At 41.7% G+C, this 17,285-nt stretch overlaps 1 long non-coding RNA gene and 1 pseudogene across 3 annotated transcripts in view; one reads left to right on the top strand and one right to left on the bottom strand.

Moving 5' to 3' along the window:
* LOC136154641 (interleukin-31 receptor subunit alpha-like) overlaps positions 1–17,285 on the bottom strand; it is a 337,454-nt pseudogene that overhangs the window by 91,950 nt on the left and 228,219 nt on the right.
* The window catches only part of LOC136154149 (uncharacterized), a 32,800-nt gene continuing 29,207 nt past the window's right edge, over positions 13,693–17,285 (top strand). For all 3 annotated transcript variants that reach the window (XR_010660483.1, XR_010660485.1, XR_010660484.1), the window contains exon 1: positions 13,693–13,815. This is a non-coding gene — a long non-coding RNA (uncharacterized lncRNA). The remainder of the gene's footprint in view (positions 13,816–17,285) is intronic.

Raw genomic sequence — 17,285 nt, 5'->3', positions numbered from 1 at the left:
GCACCTATCCAGTAAGATGGGCTCCTTATAGTTCTAGAAGAGTTCCCCAGGTAGGGGTGATCTTTTTCAAAAGGACATTAGCCACAGAAGAAGTAGTAGTCTGTCTTCAAAGAAAGGATTCATTCAGTTCAGTGTGAAAACATATAGATCATGTCTAAAACATACTTATATGCATTAGATGGAGGAACTTGTATGAAATCCACTTGCCAGACCTCAGTTGTCCACGATGAAGTTTAAATTGTCCAGGATGCAATACAAACCAGCTTCCCAGGTTTGTACTTTGGACAAGTGAGACAAGTGTGGTAGGCACATTTTGCAGCCTTGTTAATGTTTCCCCACCAGTATTGATTCATGAAGGCTATTATTTTGTCAGTATACTAATTGTTTAATTCATATACAGTAATGAAGAGTGGGAATTTTAGTCTTCAGCGGGACTGGATTATTATTTGGTCCAAAACACAGTTTTTAAAAAACCAACACTTAAAATTTTATTTCCACTGGAAGAAGGAAGCCATGTTGCTTCCACATTCTGAAATCATGAACTACTTCAAAAGCATGTCTACTAACAGTATAAATATTGGTAGTTTTGGCCTTGCCTAAAGTACAAGCCCAGGAAAGAGCATATAATTTAGTGTATTGGGCTGAAGTAGTCATGGATAAAGATGCTGCCTCAACAGCATCAAAAAGAGTTGTTATAGCATACCCAACACAGTATTTTCCATTGTCACCTTTCAAATAAGAACCATCAGTGAATCATGAGAAAGAAATATTACACAATGGAATTTCCTTTAGATCATTAGAAGAATTCAGGAGGTGATCCATCAGCATTAAGCAGTCATGAGGTACTTGATTAGTGACAGAGGGAAGAGAAGTAATCAGGCCAAGGTTATCACAAGGTAAAAGACTTATGTGAAGGACAGTTAACCAAAGTACTTCATTGGAGTTGAGGCAGCTGTCTGAGGAATGTTGAGTGTGATGGGAATTCTGCTGTGTGTGTGTGCTTAGTCCTGTCCAACTCTTTGTAGCCTCATGGACTATAGTCCCCCCCGCCCAGGCTCTTCTGTCCATGAAACTTTCGACACAAGAATACTGCAGTGGTGGTCACTTCCTACTTTAGCGGATCTTCCCGACCTAGAGATTGCACCTCCGTCTCTTGCATCTCCTGCACTGGCAAGCAGATTCTTTACAACTAATGCCGCCTGGAAGCCCTGAGCTTCTGCTGCCTGAGAGGATGTGCATAATTTTGTAACAATCTAGACACTAAAGGATTATCCTGTGAAAGTGCTACACTCAATATCCCAGCAAATTTGGAAAACTCAGCACTGGCCATAGGACTGGAAAAGGTGAGCTTTCATTCCAACACCAAAGAAAAGCAATGCCAAAGAATGATCAAACTACTGCACAATTGCACTCATCTCACACACTAGCAAAGTAATGCTCAAAATTCTCCAAGACAGGCTTCAGCAACATGTGAACCGTGAACTTCCATATGTTCAAGCTGGTTTTAGAAAAGGCGGAGGAACCAGAGATCAAATTGCCAACATCTGCTGGATCATCAAAAAAGCAAGACAGTTCCAGAAAAATATCTATTTCTGCTTTATTGACTATGCCAAAGCCTTTCACTGTGTGGATCACAATAAACTGTGGAAAATTCTGAAAGAGATGGGAATACAAGATCACATGACCTGCCTCTGGAGAAATCTGCATGCAGGTCAGGAAGCAACAATTAGAACTAGACATGGAACTACAGACTGGTTCCAAATAGGAAAAGAAGTATGTCAAAGTTGTGTGCTGCCACCCTGCTTATTTAACTTATATGCAGAGTACATCATGAGAAACACTGCACTGGATGAAGCACAAGCTGGAATCAAGATTGCCAGGAAAAAATATCAATAACCTCAGATATGCAGTGGTGTCATCTGACACCACCCTTATGGCAGAGAGTGAAGAAGATCTAAAGAGCCTTTGATGAAAGTGAAAGAGGAGAGTGAAACGGTTGGCTAAAAGCTCAACATTCAAAAAACTAAGATCATGGCAGCCGGTCCCATCACTTCACGGCAAACAGATTGGAAAATAGTGGAAACAGTGGCTGACTTTATTTTTCGGGGCTCCAAAATCACTGCAGATGGTAATTGCAGCCATGAAATTAAAAAAAAAACTTACTCCTTAGAAGGAAAGCTATGACCAATCTAGACAGCATATTAAAAAGCAGAGACATTACTTTGCCAACACATGTCCATCAAGTCAAGGCTATGGTTTTTCCAGTAGTCATGTATGGATGTGAGTGTTGGACTATAAAGAAAGCTGAGTGCTGAAGGATTGATGCTTTTGAACTGTGGTGTTGGAGAAGATTCTTGAGAGTCCCTTGGACTGCAAGGAGATCCAACCAGTCCATCCTAAAGGAGATCAGACCTCAGTGTTCGTTGGAAGGACTGATGTCAAAGCTGAAACTCCAATACTTTGGCCACATGATTGCAAAGAACTGACTCATGGAAAAGACCTTGATGCTGGGAAAGATCAAAGGCAGGAGGAGAAGGGGACGACAGAGAATGAGATGGTTGGATGGCATCACCGACTCTGTGGACATGAGTTTAGGTAAACTCCAGGAGTTGGTGATGGACAGGGAGGCCTGGCGTGCTGCGGTCCATGGGGTCGCAAAGAGTCAAACAAGACTAAGCTACTGAACTGAACTGAGACCCTAAGCAGGTTTTGATCATATTTTGGAGCCATCATTTACTGGAGTTAAAGATTAAAAATTTTGGCAGTGTTCCTTTCGCGCAACATCTAGAGTTTAATGGAGTTCTTTGCCAGACTTACTAAATCCAGAGTGAACATAGTTTTCCATTCCACCCTCATAGTTTTTTTCTAGAAGGAAAATGCCCCAGGTCAGCCCATTAGTAAACATAAGAGTTTAAAACCACTCAGGTGGATGGAACCATGAAAGACCTAGTATTGCGAAAGCAAACATGAGGAAAAAGAACAAAGTTATAACCCTCCCAGACTTCAGACAATACTACAAAACTATGATAATCAAAACAAAATGTTACTGGCAGAAAAACAGACATATGGATAAATGGATTAGAATAGAGGCCCAAGAAATAAACCCACCTCTGGTCAGTCAATGGTCAACAAAGGAGGTAAGTACAATGGAAGGAAAATAAAATGGAGAAAAGAGAGTCTCTTTAGCAAGTGGTGCTGGGAAAGCTGGACAGGCACATGTAACAATGAAGTTAGAATATTCTCTCACTATATGCAAAAATAAATTCAAAGTGTTTTAAAGACTTACATAGACACATGCTACATGAAACTCCTAGAAGAGAATACAGGCAAAACATTCTCTAAAATAAACTGCATGAGTGTTTTCTAGGGTCAGTCTCCCAAGGCAAAAGAAATAAACAAAAATAAACAAACGGGACCTAATCAAACTTACAAGCATTTGCACAACACAGGAAACTATAAACAAGGTTCAAAAAGAGAACCTATGGACTGGGAGAAAATATTTGCAAACAATGCAACCAACGAGGACTTTACTTCCAAAATATTAAAACAGCTAGTGTAGCTCAATAACAGAGAAACAAACAACCCAGTCCAAAATATGGGCAGAAGATCTAAACAGACGTTTCTCCAAAAAAGACATATAGATGGCCAATAGGCACGTGCAAGCTTCCACTCCCATCAGGAAGCTTCCACAAGCCTCTTATCCTTATCCATTAGAGGGCAGACAGAATCAAAATCACAGTCACTGAAAACTAACCAAACTGATCACATGGATCACAGCATTGTCTAACTCAATGAAACATTGAGCCATGCTGTGTAGGGCCACCTAAGTTGGTGGATCATGAAAAAACGTGGTTAACTGGAGAAGAGAATGGCAAACCACTTCAGTATTCTTGCCTTGAGAACCCCATGAACAGTATGAAAAGGCAAAAAGGCAGGACACTGAAAGATGAACTCCCCAGGTTGGTAGGTGCCCAATATGCTACTGGAGAACAGTGGAAAAATAACTCCAGAAAGAATGAAGAGACAGAGCCAAAGCAAAAACAATGCCCAGTTGTGGATGTGATTGGTGATGGAAGTAAAGTCTGATGCTATAAGGAACAATACTGCATAGGAATCTGGAATGTTAGGTTCATGAGTCAAAGTAAATTGGAACTGGTCAAACAGGAGATGGCAAGAATGAACACTGACATTTTAGGAATCAGTGAACTAAAATGGACCGGAATGGGAGAATTTAATTCAGATGACCATTATATCTACTACTGCGGGCAAGAATCCCTTAGAAGAAATGGAGTAGCCCTCATAGTCAACCAAAGAGTCCAAAATGCAGTACTTGGGTGCAGTCTCAAACGTGACAGAATGATTTCTGTTTGTTTCCAAGGCAAACAATTCAATATCACAGTAATCTATGTCCCAACCACTAATGCCAAAGAAGCTGAAGTTGAACAGTTCTATGATGATCTCCAGGACCTTCGAGAATTAACACCAAAAAAGATGTCCTTTTCATCACAGGGGACTGGCATGCAAAAGTGGGAAGACAAGAGATACCTGAAGTAACAGGCAAATTTAGCCTTGGAGTACAAAATGAAGCAGGGCAAAGGCTAACAGAGTTTTGTCAAGAGAACTCACTGGTCATAGCAAACACCCTCTTCAAACAACACAAGAGACAACTCTACTCATGAGCATCACCAGATGGTCAATATCAAAATCAGACTGATAATATTCTTTGCAGCTGAAGATGAAGAAGCTCTGTACAGTCAGCAAAAACAAGACCAGGAGTTGACTGTGGCTCAGATCATGAACTCTCTAAGGTAAAATTCAGACTTAAATTGAAGAAAGTAGGGAAAACCACTACATCATTCAGGTATGATCTAAATCAAGTCTCTTACGATTATACAGTGGAAATGACAAATACATTCAAGGCACTAGATCTGATAGACAGAGTGCCTGAAGAACTATGGAAGAATATTGTACAGGAGGCCATGATCAAGACCATCCCCAAGAAAAAGAAATGCAAAAAATGCAAAATAGTTGTCTGACGAGGCCTTACAAATAGCTGAGCAAATAAGAGAGGAAAAAGGCAAAGGAAGAAAAGATAGGTACACACTTTTGAACGCAGAGCTCCAAAGAATAGCAAAGAGAAATAAGAAAGTCTTCCTCAGTGATCAATGCCAAGAAATAGAGGAAAACAATAGAATGGGAAAGATTAGAGATATCTTCAAGAAAATCAGAGATACCAACGGAACATTTCATGCAAAGATGGGCAAAATAAAGGACAGAAACAGTATGGCCCTAACAGAAGCGAGATATTAAGAAGAGGTGGCAAGAATACACAGAACGATACCAAAAAGTTCTTCATGACACACATAACCACAATGGTGTGATCACTCACCTCGAGCCAATCATCCAGAAATATGAAGACAAGTGAGCCTTAGAAAGCATCACTATGCACAAAGCTACTGGAAGTGATGGAATTCAGTTAAGCTATTTCAAATCCTAAAAGATGATGCAGTGAAAGTGCTGCACTCAGTATTCCTGCAGATTTGGAAAACTCAGCAGTGGCCACAGGACTGGAAAATGTCAGTTTTCATTCCAATCCCAAAGAAAGGCAAGTCCAATGAATGTTCAAACTACCACACAATAGCACTCATCTCACATGCTAGCAAAGCAATGCTCAAAATTCTCCAAGTCGTGCTTCAACAGTACGTGAACAGAGAATTTCCAGATGTTCAACCTGGATTTAGAAAAGGCAAAGGAACCAGACATCAAATTGCCAAAATCCGCTGGATCATCGAAAAAGCAAGAGAGTTCCAGAAAAAAATATCTGTTTCTGCTTTACTGACAAGCCAAAGCTTTTGACTGTGTGGATCACTCTAAAATTCTTAAAGAGTTGGGGGTACCAGACCACCTGACCTGCCTCCTGAGAAATCTGTATGCAGGTAAAGAAGCAACAGTTAGAACCAAACATGGAACAATGGACTGGTTCCAAATTTAGAAAGGAGTTCATCAAAGCTGTATATTGTCACCCTGCTTATTTAACTTCTCTGCAGAGTACATCATGAGAAATGCTGGGCTGGATGAAGCACGAGCTGGAATCAAGATTGCCAGGAGAAATATCAGTAACCTCAGATATGCAGATGACATGACCCTTATGGCAGAAAGCAAAGAGGAACTAAAGAGCTTCCTGATGAAAGTGGAAAAGGAAAGTGAAAAAGCTGGCTTAAAGTTCAACATTCAAAACATGAAGATCATGGCATCTAGTTCCATCACTTCATGGCAAATAGATGGGGAAACAATGGAAACAGTGACAGACTTTATTTTCTTGGGCTCCAAAATCACTGCAGATGGTGACTGCAGCCATGAAATTAAAAGACACTTGCCCCTTGGAAGAAAAGCTATGACCAACCTAGACAGCATATTAAAAAGCAGAGACTTGACTTTACCAACAAAGGTCCTTCTGGTCTAAGCTATGGTTTTTCCAGTAGTTGTGTATGGATATGAGAGTTGGACCATAAAGAAAGCTGAGTGTCAAAGAACTGATGCTTTTGAACTGTGGTGTTGGAGAAGACTCTTAAGAGTCTCTTCGACTGCAAAGAAATCCAGTCAATCTTAAAGGAAATCAATCCTGAATATTCATTGGAAGGACTGATGCTGAAGCTGAAACTCCAATTCTTTGTCTCCCTACGTGAAGAACTGTCTCATTTGAAAAGACCCTGATGCTAGGAAAGACTGAAGGCAGGAGGAGAAGGGGATGACAGAGGATGAGATGGTTGGATGGCATCAAAATTCAATGGACATGAGTTTGAGCAAGCTACGGGAGTTGTTGATGGATAAGGAAGCCTGGTGTGCTGCAGTCCATGGGGTCACAAAGAGTTGGACATGACTGAGCAACTGAACTGAACTGCTGAGGAACATGGAAAGATGTTAAAGATCGGCAACGAGTAGAGAAATGCAAAAAAAAAACGACAATGAAATGTCACCTCACACCAGTCAGACTGGCCATCCTCAAAAGGTTTATAAATAATAAATCTGGAGAGGGTGTGGAAAAAAGGAAATAAATAGAATTACATATTATCCAATAATCCCACACTTGGATCTATATCTGGAAATGACAAAAACTCTAATTCATAAAGATACATGCACTCCAATGTGCATAGCAGCACTATTTACAATAGCCAAGGCGTGGAAGCCACCTAAATTTCTATTGGCAGACGAATAGATAAAGAAGATATTGTACATATATACATATAAATGGAATACTATGCAGCCATAAAAAGTATAAAATGCCATTTTCAGTAATATGGATAGACCTAGAGATTCATCATACTAACTGAATTAAGTCAGAAAATGAAAGACAAATATCATGACATCACTTATATGTGGAATCTAAAAATATGATATAAATGAACTCATTTACAAGACAGAAATAGACTCACAGAAGTAAAAAACAAACTTATGGTTACCAAAGTAGAAAGAGAATGTGGGAGAGATTAGTCAGTTCAGTTTAGTCTTCAGTCATGTCCAACTCTTTGCGACCCCATGGACTGTAGCACACCAGGCTTCCCTGTCCATCACCAACTCTCAGAGCTTCCTCAAATTCATGTCCATCGAGTTGTGATGCCATCCAACCATCTCATCCTCTGTCATCCCCTTCTCCTCCCACCTTCAATCTTTCCCAGCATCAGGGTCTTTTGCAGTGAGCCTGTTCTTCACATCAGGTGGCCAAAGTATTGGAGTTTCAACTTCAGCATCAGTCCTTCCACCAATATTCAGGACTAATTTCCTTTTGGATAGACTGGTTGGATCTCCTTGCAGTCCAAGGGGCTCTCAAGAGTCTTCTCAACACCACAGTTCAAAAGAGATAATTAGAAGTAAAGGAAATTTAAAAACTGCTCAGATGGACTCAACATATGAAGGAAGATGAGAATTTCATTTAAAAACATTCTGAAGTCAATTGTAATATTCAGGAGCAGATTTATCAGATTTTTGTGTGTAAGTCTGAATTTTGTGTCAATCAACAGGCTTTGGAAAAGCTCTACAAATTGCTCAATGAAGTCATCCAGCAATTGCCTGAGACTGATCGTATAATTAGTTAGCAGGCTGATTTCTCAGTTGTAACTCTAGACCTCTTTCAGGACCTTCGCAAATAGGAGTTTTCATTCAATGCTGGGCTTGGCTATTGCCAACAAACATAGAAACAAGCTGATATAAATCAGAGAAACTGGGTTATGTCTGAATCACTATATTAAAATCCTCGGCAAATCCACGACAACCTTCAGTTACTTTGAGGAAATCTTTGGCTATGGTCTGCAGTTCAGCTGTAGTCCAGAAAGTATGAGAGACTGAGCTTTTAGTCTCCAGATCCTCAGAATGCTTAATTTTAATGTGATAGATTCTGACAAGTTCAGAGGAAAGCGGAGTGAGGGGAGTTTCTGAGAAAGAGGGAAGTTAAGTGAGAGAGTTAGTACTGGGACAATGGTAAAGTGGGAGCACAGGTGGTGTAGAAGGGAAGGAGCAAAGTGGTGCTGAGGCAGAGAGACAAGACGGTGCCAAAGGCAGAGCCTGAGACACAGAAGCCAAGCAATAAGAGCCTAAGGCTTCTGGAGCCATTTCAGCTTTCTTTAATCATTCGTTTGCCTCAGTTAATCTCAGTTTTATCTTCCAATTTTAGACTTCTGATAATTTCAGAAAACCTCAAAAATACCCATTGAAATAAGTGTTCCACTCAGTTCTGGAAAGTTCTGAGCTATTATAGTCCAATTCTAATGAAATTAAGTTCGAGGATTTCAAGAGTTCCCCACGATGGCCACTGATCTTCTAACTTGCCTTTGATCAAGTCAGGCTATTTAGTTAGAAGTGCACAAGAGAAAGGACCTTGGTTTTAAACATAAAATTGGACACAGTTTACACCCTCAAAATACTTAGATAACTGAGTGTACACCCTCAAAATACTTAGATAACAGGAATCCGATTTTCTAGATGTTTTTCCTTTAGCATAAAGAACAATTTCCAAACGGTTTAAACAGCTTACAGCACAAATGTTTACAAGCCCATTCTAGCCAATCTTAAGGAGACAGCTTGGCCCCTGAGGAGCCACGATAAAGGCCTTCTCGTCTCTTCTCCCATCTCCTCTCTCCTCTTCTTTTTCCTTCCTTCCTTCCTTTCTTTTTTTCTTTTGTCAGTCTCCATAAGATAGCCCCAAAAGAATGGGCTGGAGGCTCAATCAGCAGTTCCATTTGAAGCAGCCCATTCCCAAAGAAATTGGGCCGAAGTCGTTTTCAGCCAACTTCGGTTGAAACATTCTGATCTCAAGATCAGACCAAAGTGCCAAACAAGTACTCAAAGCAAGTACTTCAAGTAAATCCCAAATACAGCCTGGAAAACTCCAAATCCTAAAAGGGAGTAAGCTCATGTCCAGGAAAAGAGGGAAAGCTCTCTTCTTAGAAGAATTCCAACTAATAAATGAAAATCTCTACTCTGCGTTCTCTAGACGAGGAGGTCAGGAAACTACAGTTCTGGGAACAAATCTAGCCAAATACCTGTTTTTATAAATAGATTAGAATACAGCCACCTCATCGGTTTACATACTGTGTCTGTTGGCTGCAGTCATGCCACAGACATAGAACTGGGTAGTTGTTGACAGAGACCATACGGCTGCTGCTGCTGCTGCTAAGTCACTTCAGTTGTGTCCGACTCTGTGCGACCCCATAGACAGCAGCCCACCAGGCTCCCCCATCTCTGGGATTCTCCAGGCAAGAATACTGGAGTGGGTTGCCATTTCCTTCTCCAATGCATGAAAGTGAAAAATGAAAGTGAAGTCGCTCGGTCGTGTCCAACTCTTAGCGACTCCATGGACTGCAGCCTTCCAGGCTCCTCTGCCCATGGGATTTTCCAGGCAAGAGTACTGGAGTGGGGTGCCATGCCTTCTCTGACCATATCACTACAAAGCCTAAAATACTTACAACTAGGCTCTTTACATAAAATGTTTGTCAATTCTTGCTATCGGCCAAGAAAATAATTGCTGATGACCTGCAGTTCCTAAACTATGAGGTCACCACAGGGAACTCATAAGGACATCATAGACCGTTTTAGATTGTTGAGGAAAACACAGCAACATCTGTCAGATGCCGTGTGAACCAGCTTGAGATACTTCAGTTTTAATATTGGATCAAGCTAATTATTTTGGCTAACATCACATCTTTGCAAAATTGAGTTTGCAACAGTTGCTATGATCTCAAGTAAGTGTCATGCAAAATCCAGTGTGGGACAGGACATGAAGATAGTGATGTCCCATCTGATTTCCAGGTTTGAGAAGTTACACAGTGCCCAATAGGTATACACACCCAATTAGTAAGCAATTGTGGCTCTTTAAGAATAAAATAAAATGGCTTTCTTTCAATTTACATATCTATTTAAATGGTTCAAATTGTTAGGGCATAAACACATATTAACTTGTTTGGAACTAACTACACAGTAAACGGAAATGAAGGACACTGAAAAAAATTTACTCAGACACTAAAGGTGACATGAACCTCTGATCTAGCAGATGATCATCGATTGCTAATGATTATCAAAGTATGGTGAAAAGCTAAAGGAGAATTTTGAAAGAGAAAATATTTGAGCCCACTGAGTAGTTTAATACCACAAATCAGACTTCCAGAAATGTGCTTCCTAACATGATGGGAAGTAACACAATACCATTTATAAAGACTTGATTTTAAAAATCAAGCTTAAATATGATCAAGCTTCTAGACTTAACTGTCATTGTTGTTCAGTTGCTAAGTCATGTCTGACTCTTTGTGACCCCATAGACTGCAGAATGCCAGGCTCCTTTGTCCTCCACTGTCTCCCAGAGTTTGCTCAAACTCATGTCCACTGAGTAGGTGATGCTATCTAATAACAGTCTCATTCTCTGCTGCCCTCTTCTCCTTTTGCTTTCAATCTTTCCCAGCATCAGGGTCTTTTTCAAGGAGATTTAACTACCAGTCATCTAATTCTAAAAAGTCTGCCTTCTTTGTTGCATGACCACTCCATTTCATTAGCTTGGTGGTCAACTAGTAATTCAGCAGAGATATCTTTATTAAATGCCTAGAAGCAAAATATCGAAAATAAACAATCAGGATTCAAAAAAACTCTTCCAGTGCTTGCCAATGAGTTGTGTCATTGGGGCACTCCTTCAATGCTTAGCTAGATACTTTACATTTCTGCAGTAGTCTTCACTTCCTCCTTGCACCAAATCTAAAGGTCAACCAGAAGTGAGAGCTTAGGTGGGTAGAGTCTTTTCATGTCTTTTTTGAGTATGTGTCCAGACCAAGGCAGGCATGTGGTCTTCTAGATTCCCCAGAATAAGAGGAAGCTTTTCAAAACCCTTATTCCCCAAGTATCTGCTCCCCCAGCCTCTTCCTTCCCAGGCTTTTGGCCTGATTATTGTTTGTCTCATCTGTTATACTGTACCTGATGGCAGTGGCTAATATATTTGCTTTAAATCCTTTTGACAAACCCTGCCTGGGAAGCTAGCTGCCTCAGTCCTGGGGAGGCTCCAGGACAGCCTTGAGCCAAACCTTCAGGGAACCACCAGATAGGTCAAAACACACAATTACAACTCTTTTTCTCTTTTTGCCCTCACAGCACTGCCTGTGGCATCTTAGTTCCCTTACCAGCAATTGAACAGGGGCTCTCAGCAGTAAAAGCGGGGACTCCTTAACACTGGACTGCCATGGAATCCTCACAACTCCTTTAGAATAAAGTCCGTGTTGCCCTCTGTGTTACCAGCAACCTAAGCCAGGGATGTGGGCTGCTGTCTTCAAGGCCACTGACAAGATGGAGATGATCATAGAGCTCTCTTGCCAAAATTCAGCAGTCTCTCCTTAAGTGTTCCCCTGCTTGGTATAATTTTTTTTATTAGATTCCAGAGTACCCAAAAAAGTTGATTCTGAGAGTTTTGCCAGCTTATTTCTTGCTTTTGTGGGAGGGACAATTTTCAAGTTTCCTATTCAGCTATCTTTGCTGATGTCATCCATTACCATGTCCTTTCACACTTCTCAGCCTTGCCTAAAAATATTTTCTCAGCTTGAAAAGCAGAGAAAAAAGAACATTTTTCTATCACTGGAGTTATCAAAAGAAATGTAATGTTGATCTGAAGAATGTACTGTTGATCTAAAGAGCAGTTGCAAAAGTTTTTCAATACGGATACCATTAGCAAAATAACTTTTATCTACCTTAAAGGCGAGGAGGGCATGGCAACCCACTCCAGTATTCTTGCCCAGAGCATCTTATGGTCAGGGCAGACTGGCGGGCTACAGTCCACAGGGTCACAAAGAACCAGACACTATTGAAGTGACTTAGCACACACCTTAAAGACAACGTTCATCACATCATCTGCCTTGTAATTGTCAAACCCTCACTACCAGAGGCAGTGTTTGAGAGCACAAGGTTTTGACATAAGACCTTAGTTTGATTTCCAGCTCTTCTGCTGCTTAATAGTTATTGTGCCTTGTGTAACTCACTTAAATTGTCTAGGTCGGCTTCCTTATTTGTAAAATAGGGGCAATACACACTTCTAGAATCATGTGAAAGACTTCAAGAGATATTGAATGTGAGGGTACAGTGGATAATGATCCAACTGTCAATGCAGGGGACACGAGTTCAACCCATGGTCAGGGAAGAGTCCACATGCTGCAGAGCAACTAAGCCCATGCACTACAACTTCTGAGCCCAAGAGCCATAAATACTGAAGCCAGCGCACCTAGATCCTGTCCTCCACAACAAGAGAAGCCGCCACAATGAGAACCCTCTGCAATGAAGAGTAGCCCTGCTCTCCACAACTAGACAAAGCCTGGACAGCAAAAAGATACAGCACAGCCAAAAATAATAAAAGAAAATATTTTAAAAAGATATTTTGCATGTAAAATGCTTGACACTCACTATTAGATATTTGTTAAATTTGGGTTATTTCATATTCCATTAACATATTACATTGTTGGATTTATCCTGGTTGTTTTCCTTCCAAAAAAAAAAAATCACCATCTTCCTGCACAAGAAGAGCTTAGGTATCACCATATGCTTTTCAGAAGGCTTACCTTAAGCTGACTTTTAATAACAAGCACATTAATTTTACTTAGTTGTATGTTTATTTGGGGTGGCTCTGGGAGAAACTGTTAGGGATGGGGAGAGGGTGCTTAAAATCCTCCCAAATCCCCTTTCAGACTCCTGAGTAATTTGCCGACACGTTAAAAATTTTGAAAAACCTAAGTGTCTAGACAAGGAAGGAAAAGTGCCAATTCAACAATTTTTTTTTTTTTTTTCCAAACCGGCATCCCTTGGTATCCATCGGGTTCAGGCACGTGATGAGAGTACAGAGCATCAGCCAGAACATCCTGAAATGAGAGACAGTGGGAAGTCCGCTGTAGATCGAAATGTCACATCAGCCCTTTCTCAGTGGCCTCGGGGGTGGTACCGACTGCAGGAGATCGCGTCCCTCTACTTCGACGCCTTAAGGGCCTCGGACAGACAACAGACTCCAGCGCGGACGTCACGCGGCTGGGGGGAGCGATTTGTCCACCCGGGCCGCCCCTCTTTCTGAAGCTGAAGCCCAAACAAAAGCCGAAGCTGAAGGCGGGGTCGGGGGGTGGGTTGAGCTCTGCGGCGGGAGGCGTGTTGGTTGTCGCCGAGCCCTCTGGGAGTGGTAGTCCGCGACGGCGGGAGGTTTGACTGCGGCTGCCGGCTTGGTGCTCTCAGAACTCCATCCCCCGCCGGCCCCCGCGACCTAGGCCTTTGCCTGTTCCTGTCCAGGGGACTTAAAAGCCTCGCTGTGGCAAGGTGAGAAGATTGGGGAAGGGGTGTACTCCTTCCCGCCAAACGCTCTGAGTTTCTGGGCTTGGCCTGCTCAGGTAGAGCACGTTCCGGGTTTTGCAAACTCACCTCCGGGGAAGGAGCGGAGGGAAGAGGGGAGAAGCGGCCTGAACGACTGAGCTTGCATCGGAGCGGGCTGTCACTCGGGGAAGTTCTTTGGGGAAACGCGTCGGAACGGTGGCTTCTTGCGGGAGCGGTGAGGCCAAAGCTGGGGCCCGTGGAGTCCTGTCCGGAGGGGCGGCGCGTGCTCCTGCAGCCTTCGGGTGCGAGCAAAGTAGGGGACTCAGTCCGTGGCTGGGAGAACTCGAGGGACTGTGGGGGTCGTGTCTGCCGAAGCCTTAAGGAAAAGGCAAAGTTACAGTGGGTGAAGACCCAGGTGAGAAGAGGGAGGTGGATAATTGGGAGAATTATAGTAGTGGGAGTAGCAGACAGCTAGAGAGGGGAAGTAGTGGGGGGGGGGAACCCCTTTGATTCCTCGAGCTCGGACCGCAGATGGCGTTGGCAAGGGGTGGGGAGTGAGGGTCAGAACTGTAAGTCCTTGTCACTCTTCTCCCGGACCCCCACCCCCGGCTCGATTGTGAGAGCTAGTGCCCTGATAGTAGGTGGCTTGACATCTTCCTGTCTTAAAATAGCAGAGCTAGAAGGGGTCTTTGAGAGTTGCTATCAAGTGCGTTGAGACTTTCCAGATGAGGAAAGTCAGGCCCACCGAGATGAAGAAATTGAGTCGCTCACCACCAGACAACCAGTTATTGACTGAAACCTAATTTTCGTGACTCTCAAGCCTTGCCTTAACCTATTGCTGCGATCAGTATATTAGCAAACTCTAACCTGTTCCCCCTTCTTTTATCTTTTTACTGGTGTTATATGCAAGGTAACCAGGCAACCCTTGAAGGCAAAGGCTTTAAACTTTTCAATGCGTGGGTGCAACGACGCTTCAATCCTTTCAGATTCTTTGCGACCCTATGGGGCTGTAACCCGCCAGGCTCCTCTCTCCATGGGATTCTGCAGACAAGAATGCTGGAGTGGGTTGTCATGCCCTTATCCAGGGACTCTTCCTGAACCAGGGGTCGAACCAGCGTCTCTTCCCTCTCTTGCACTGTCGGGTGCATTCCTTACCACAAGGGCCATCTGGGAAGCCCTTAAACTTTCCAGTAGGTTAAAGAAACCTTGTTTTAACTTGAACAAAAATCTCCTTTCTTCACAAACATCTACAAACTTCATGTGAAGATGACAGATAAGTAGCAAACTAAAATATCACCTATAGATTCTTTGACTGGAAGAAATTAAAGTTCAGCTTTCCCACGGTGTGCCCACTAGAGCTCTGAGAAACTTTAGCCTTAGATTTCTTCTCTCAATCTTAAATGCTGCATATCTCAGTTACATACGTAAAAGTAGTTACTGTTTATTGTGATTTTCATAATACCCTGAAAAGTTACAATAAAAGATAAACAGCATAGGAGGATGGGAATGCATGAATTACAAATTAAAATAATGATTTATAGTATTATTTTTTTAAAGGAGATATGACCATAAAAGTAAAAAAAAAATTATCATTAATAGGTTAAAAACCCCTACCAGGCCAGCATTTTATAATACACTTAAATTTAAGTCCATTACCAGTATACCAGTATTCTTTCTTTTTTCCTCCCTAGACATAAATTTAGAGCATTTATAATAGTGTTCCCCAGTGTGGGAGGATAGGTTTTCTGGTACTACTGCATTGTTTTAACTGGTAATTTCTTTATTAAACCACATTCTCTCCCAGCACTGTCAAATTTACACCTCTTGAAGGATTTGTTGATCCAACTGTCACATCGGAATTTAAATATTATAGCTCCTGTTGGTTGACCATTAAGCAATTCATAAGGAAGAGGTTTGGATAAGTTCATTTCTGGACTTTATATAAGTTATAGACTTACAATACATAGAAGAACATACATATACATAACAAAACTGCTTTCCCCAGGCTGGCTTTTTAATGGTATGGTTCCATTAGCTTTTTTTAAAAATATTTACTTATTTTGCTGCATCAGGTCTTAATTGCAGCATGTGGGATGCTCTAGTTGTGGCATGTGGAATCTAATTCCATGACCAGATATTGAACCCACCAGGCCCCTTGCATTGGGAACACAGATTCTTAGCCACTGGATGAACGGGAAAGTCCCCCATTTGCTTTTATATTGGTGTACTGGATAGGTGCATAAACTATGACCAAGCTTGGCCCACTGCCAAATGTATGTACTTTTTATGTAGTTTTACTGGAACACAGCCATGCTTACTCATTTATATATTTTCTTTTGTGCTACAAGGTAAAGTTGAGTAGTTGCACAGACCATATGGCTGGCAAAGCCTAAAATATTTACTATCTGGCCATTTATAGGAAAAAAAATATCAACCTCCAGCCTGGTAAACTAAATATAAATGTAGTATCTAAAACTCTGCCATGTGCAGAAGTATTAGTTACTAGTAATTCTCACTCATAAATGCATATATGGTGGGTTCATTATCCATTTCTTTGGGGAAAAGCCAGTGCCTGTTAGCGCAGATTGTTGCTAGCATCTTGGCGTATGTATTGAGTTGGCCAAAAACTTCATTTGGTTGTTTTCTGTAAGATGCTGTAGTAGTGCTTTGTTGACTTTAACTTCATTTGAAGCAGTTCTGTTAGATTGTATTGTAACAGCTGTCATATCAGTGAGCATTAAAAAAAATCATCAAAATTGATGACTTTTTGTGTAGCTAATTTAATATTGAAGAGGGAAGGAAAAAAGCAACATTTTTGGCATTTTATGCTTTCTTATTTCCTGAAAGGTAAAAAGGCAACTGAAAGACAAGAATAGACTTGTGCAGTGTATGGAGAAGTTGGCATGACTAATCAAACGTGACAAAATGGTTTGTGGTTTGTGCTGGAGATTTCTTGCTTTCTTTTCTTTCTTTCTTTCTTTATGGCTATGCTAGGTCTTTGTTGCTGTGTGGGCTTTTCTCTAGTTGTGGAGAGGAGGGGCTACTGTCTAGTTGCAATGCATGGGCTTCTCATTGCAGTGGCTTCTCTTGTTGTGGAGCACAGGCTCTAGGGTGCACGGGCTTCAATAGTTCTGGCACATGGGCTCAGTGGTTGTGCCCCCCAGCCTTTAGAGCACAATCTTGGTAATTGTGGCACATGGACTTAGTTGCCCAGTGGCACGGGGACTCTTCCCAGAGCAGGGGTCAAACCTGTGTCCCTGCATTGGCAGGTGGCCTCTGTAATCATTGAGCCATCAAGGAAGTACAGTACTGGAGATTACTTGCTGGGTGATGTTCCATGTTAAGGTAGACCAGTTGAAGTTGAGAGTGATCAAATCGAGACACTAATGAGAACAGTCAACTTTATATCATAAGGGAAATAGCCAACATGCTCAGAAAATCCAAATCCAGCATTGAAAATCATTTGCACCCGCTTG

This window comes from Muntiacus reevesi, chromosome X (assembly GCF_963930625.1).
Source record: "Muntiacus reevesi chromosome X, mMunRee1.1, whole genome shotgun sequence".
Taxonomy (NCBI): Eukaryota; Metazoa; Chordata; class Mammalia; order Artiodactyla; family Cervidae; genus Muntiacus; species Muntiacus reevesi.
The sequence above is the reverse complement of the archived record's forward strand: the minus strand, read 5'-3'. Positions and strand labels throughout refer to the sequence as shown.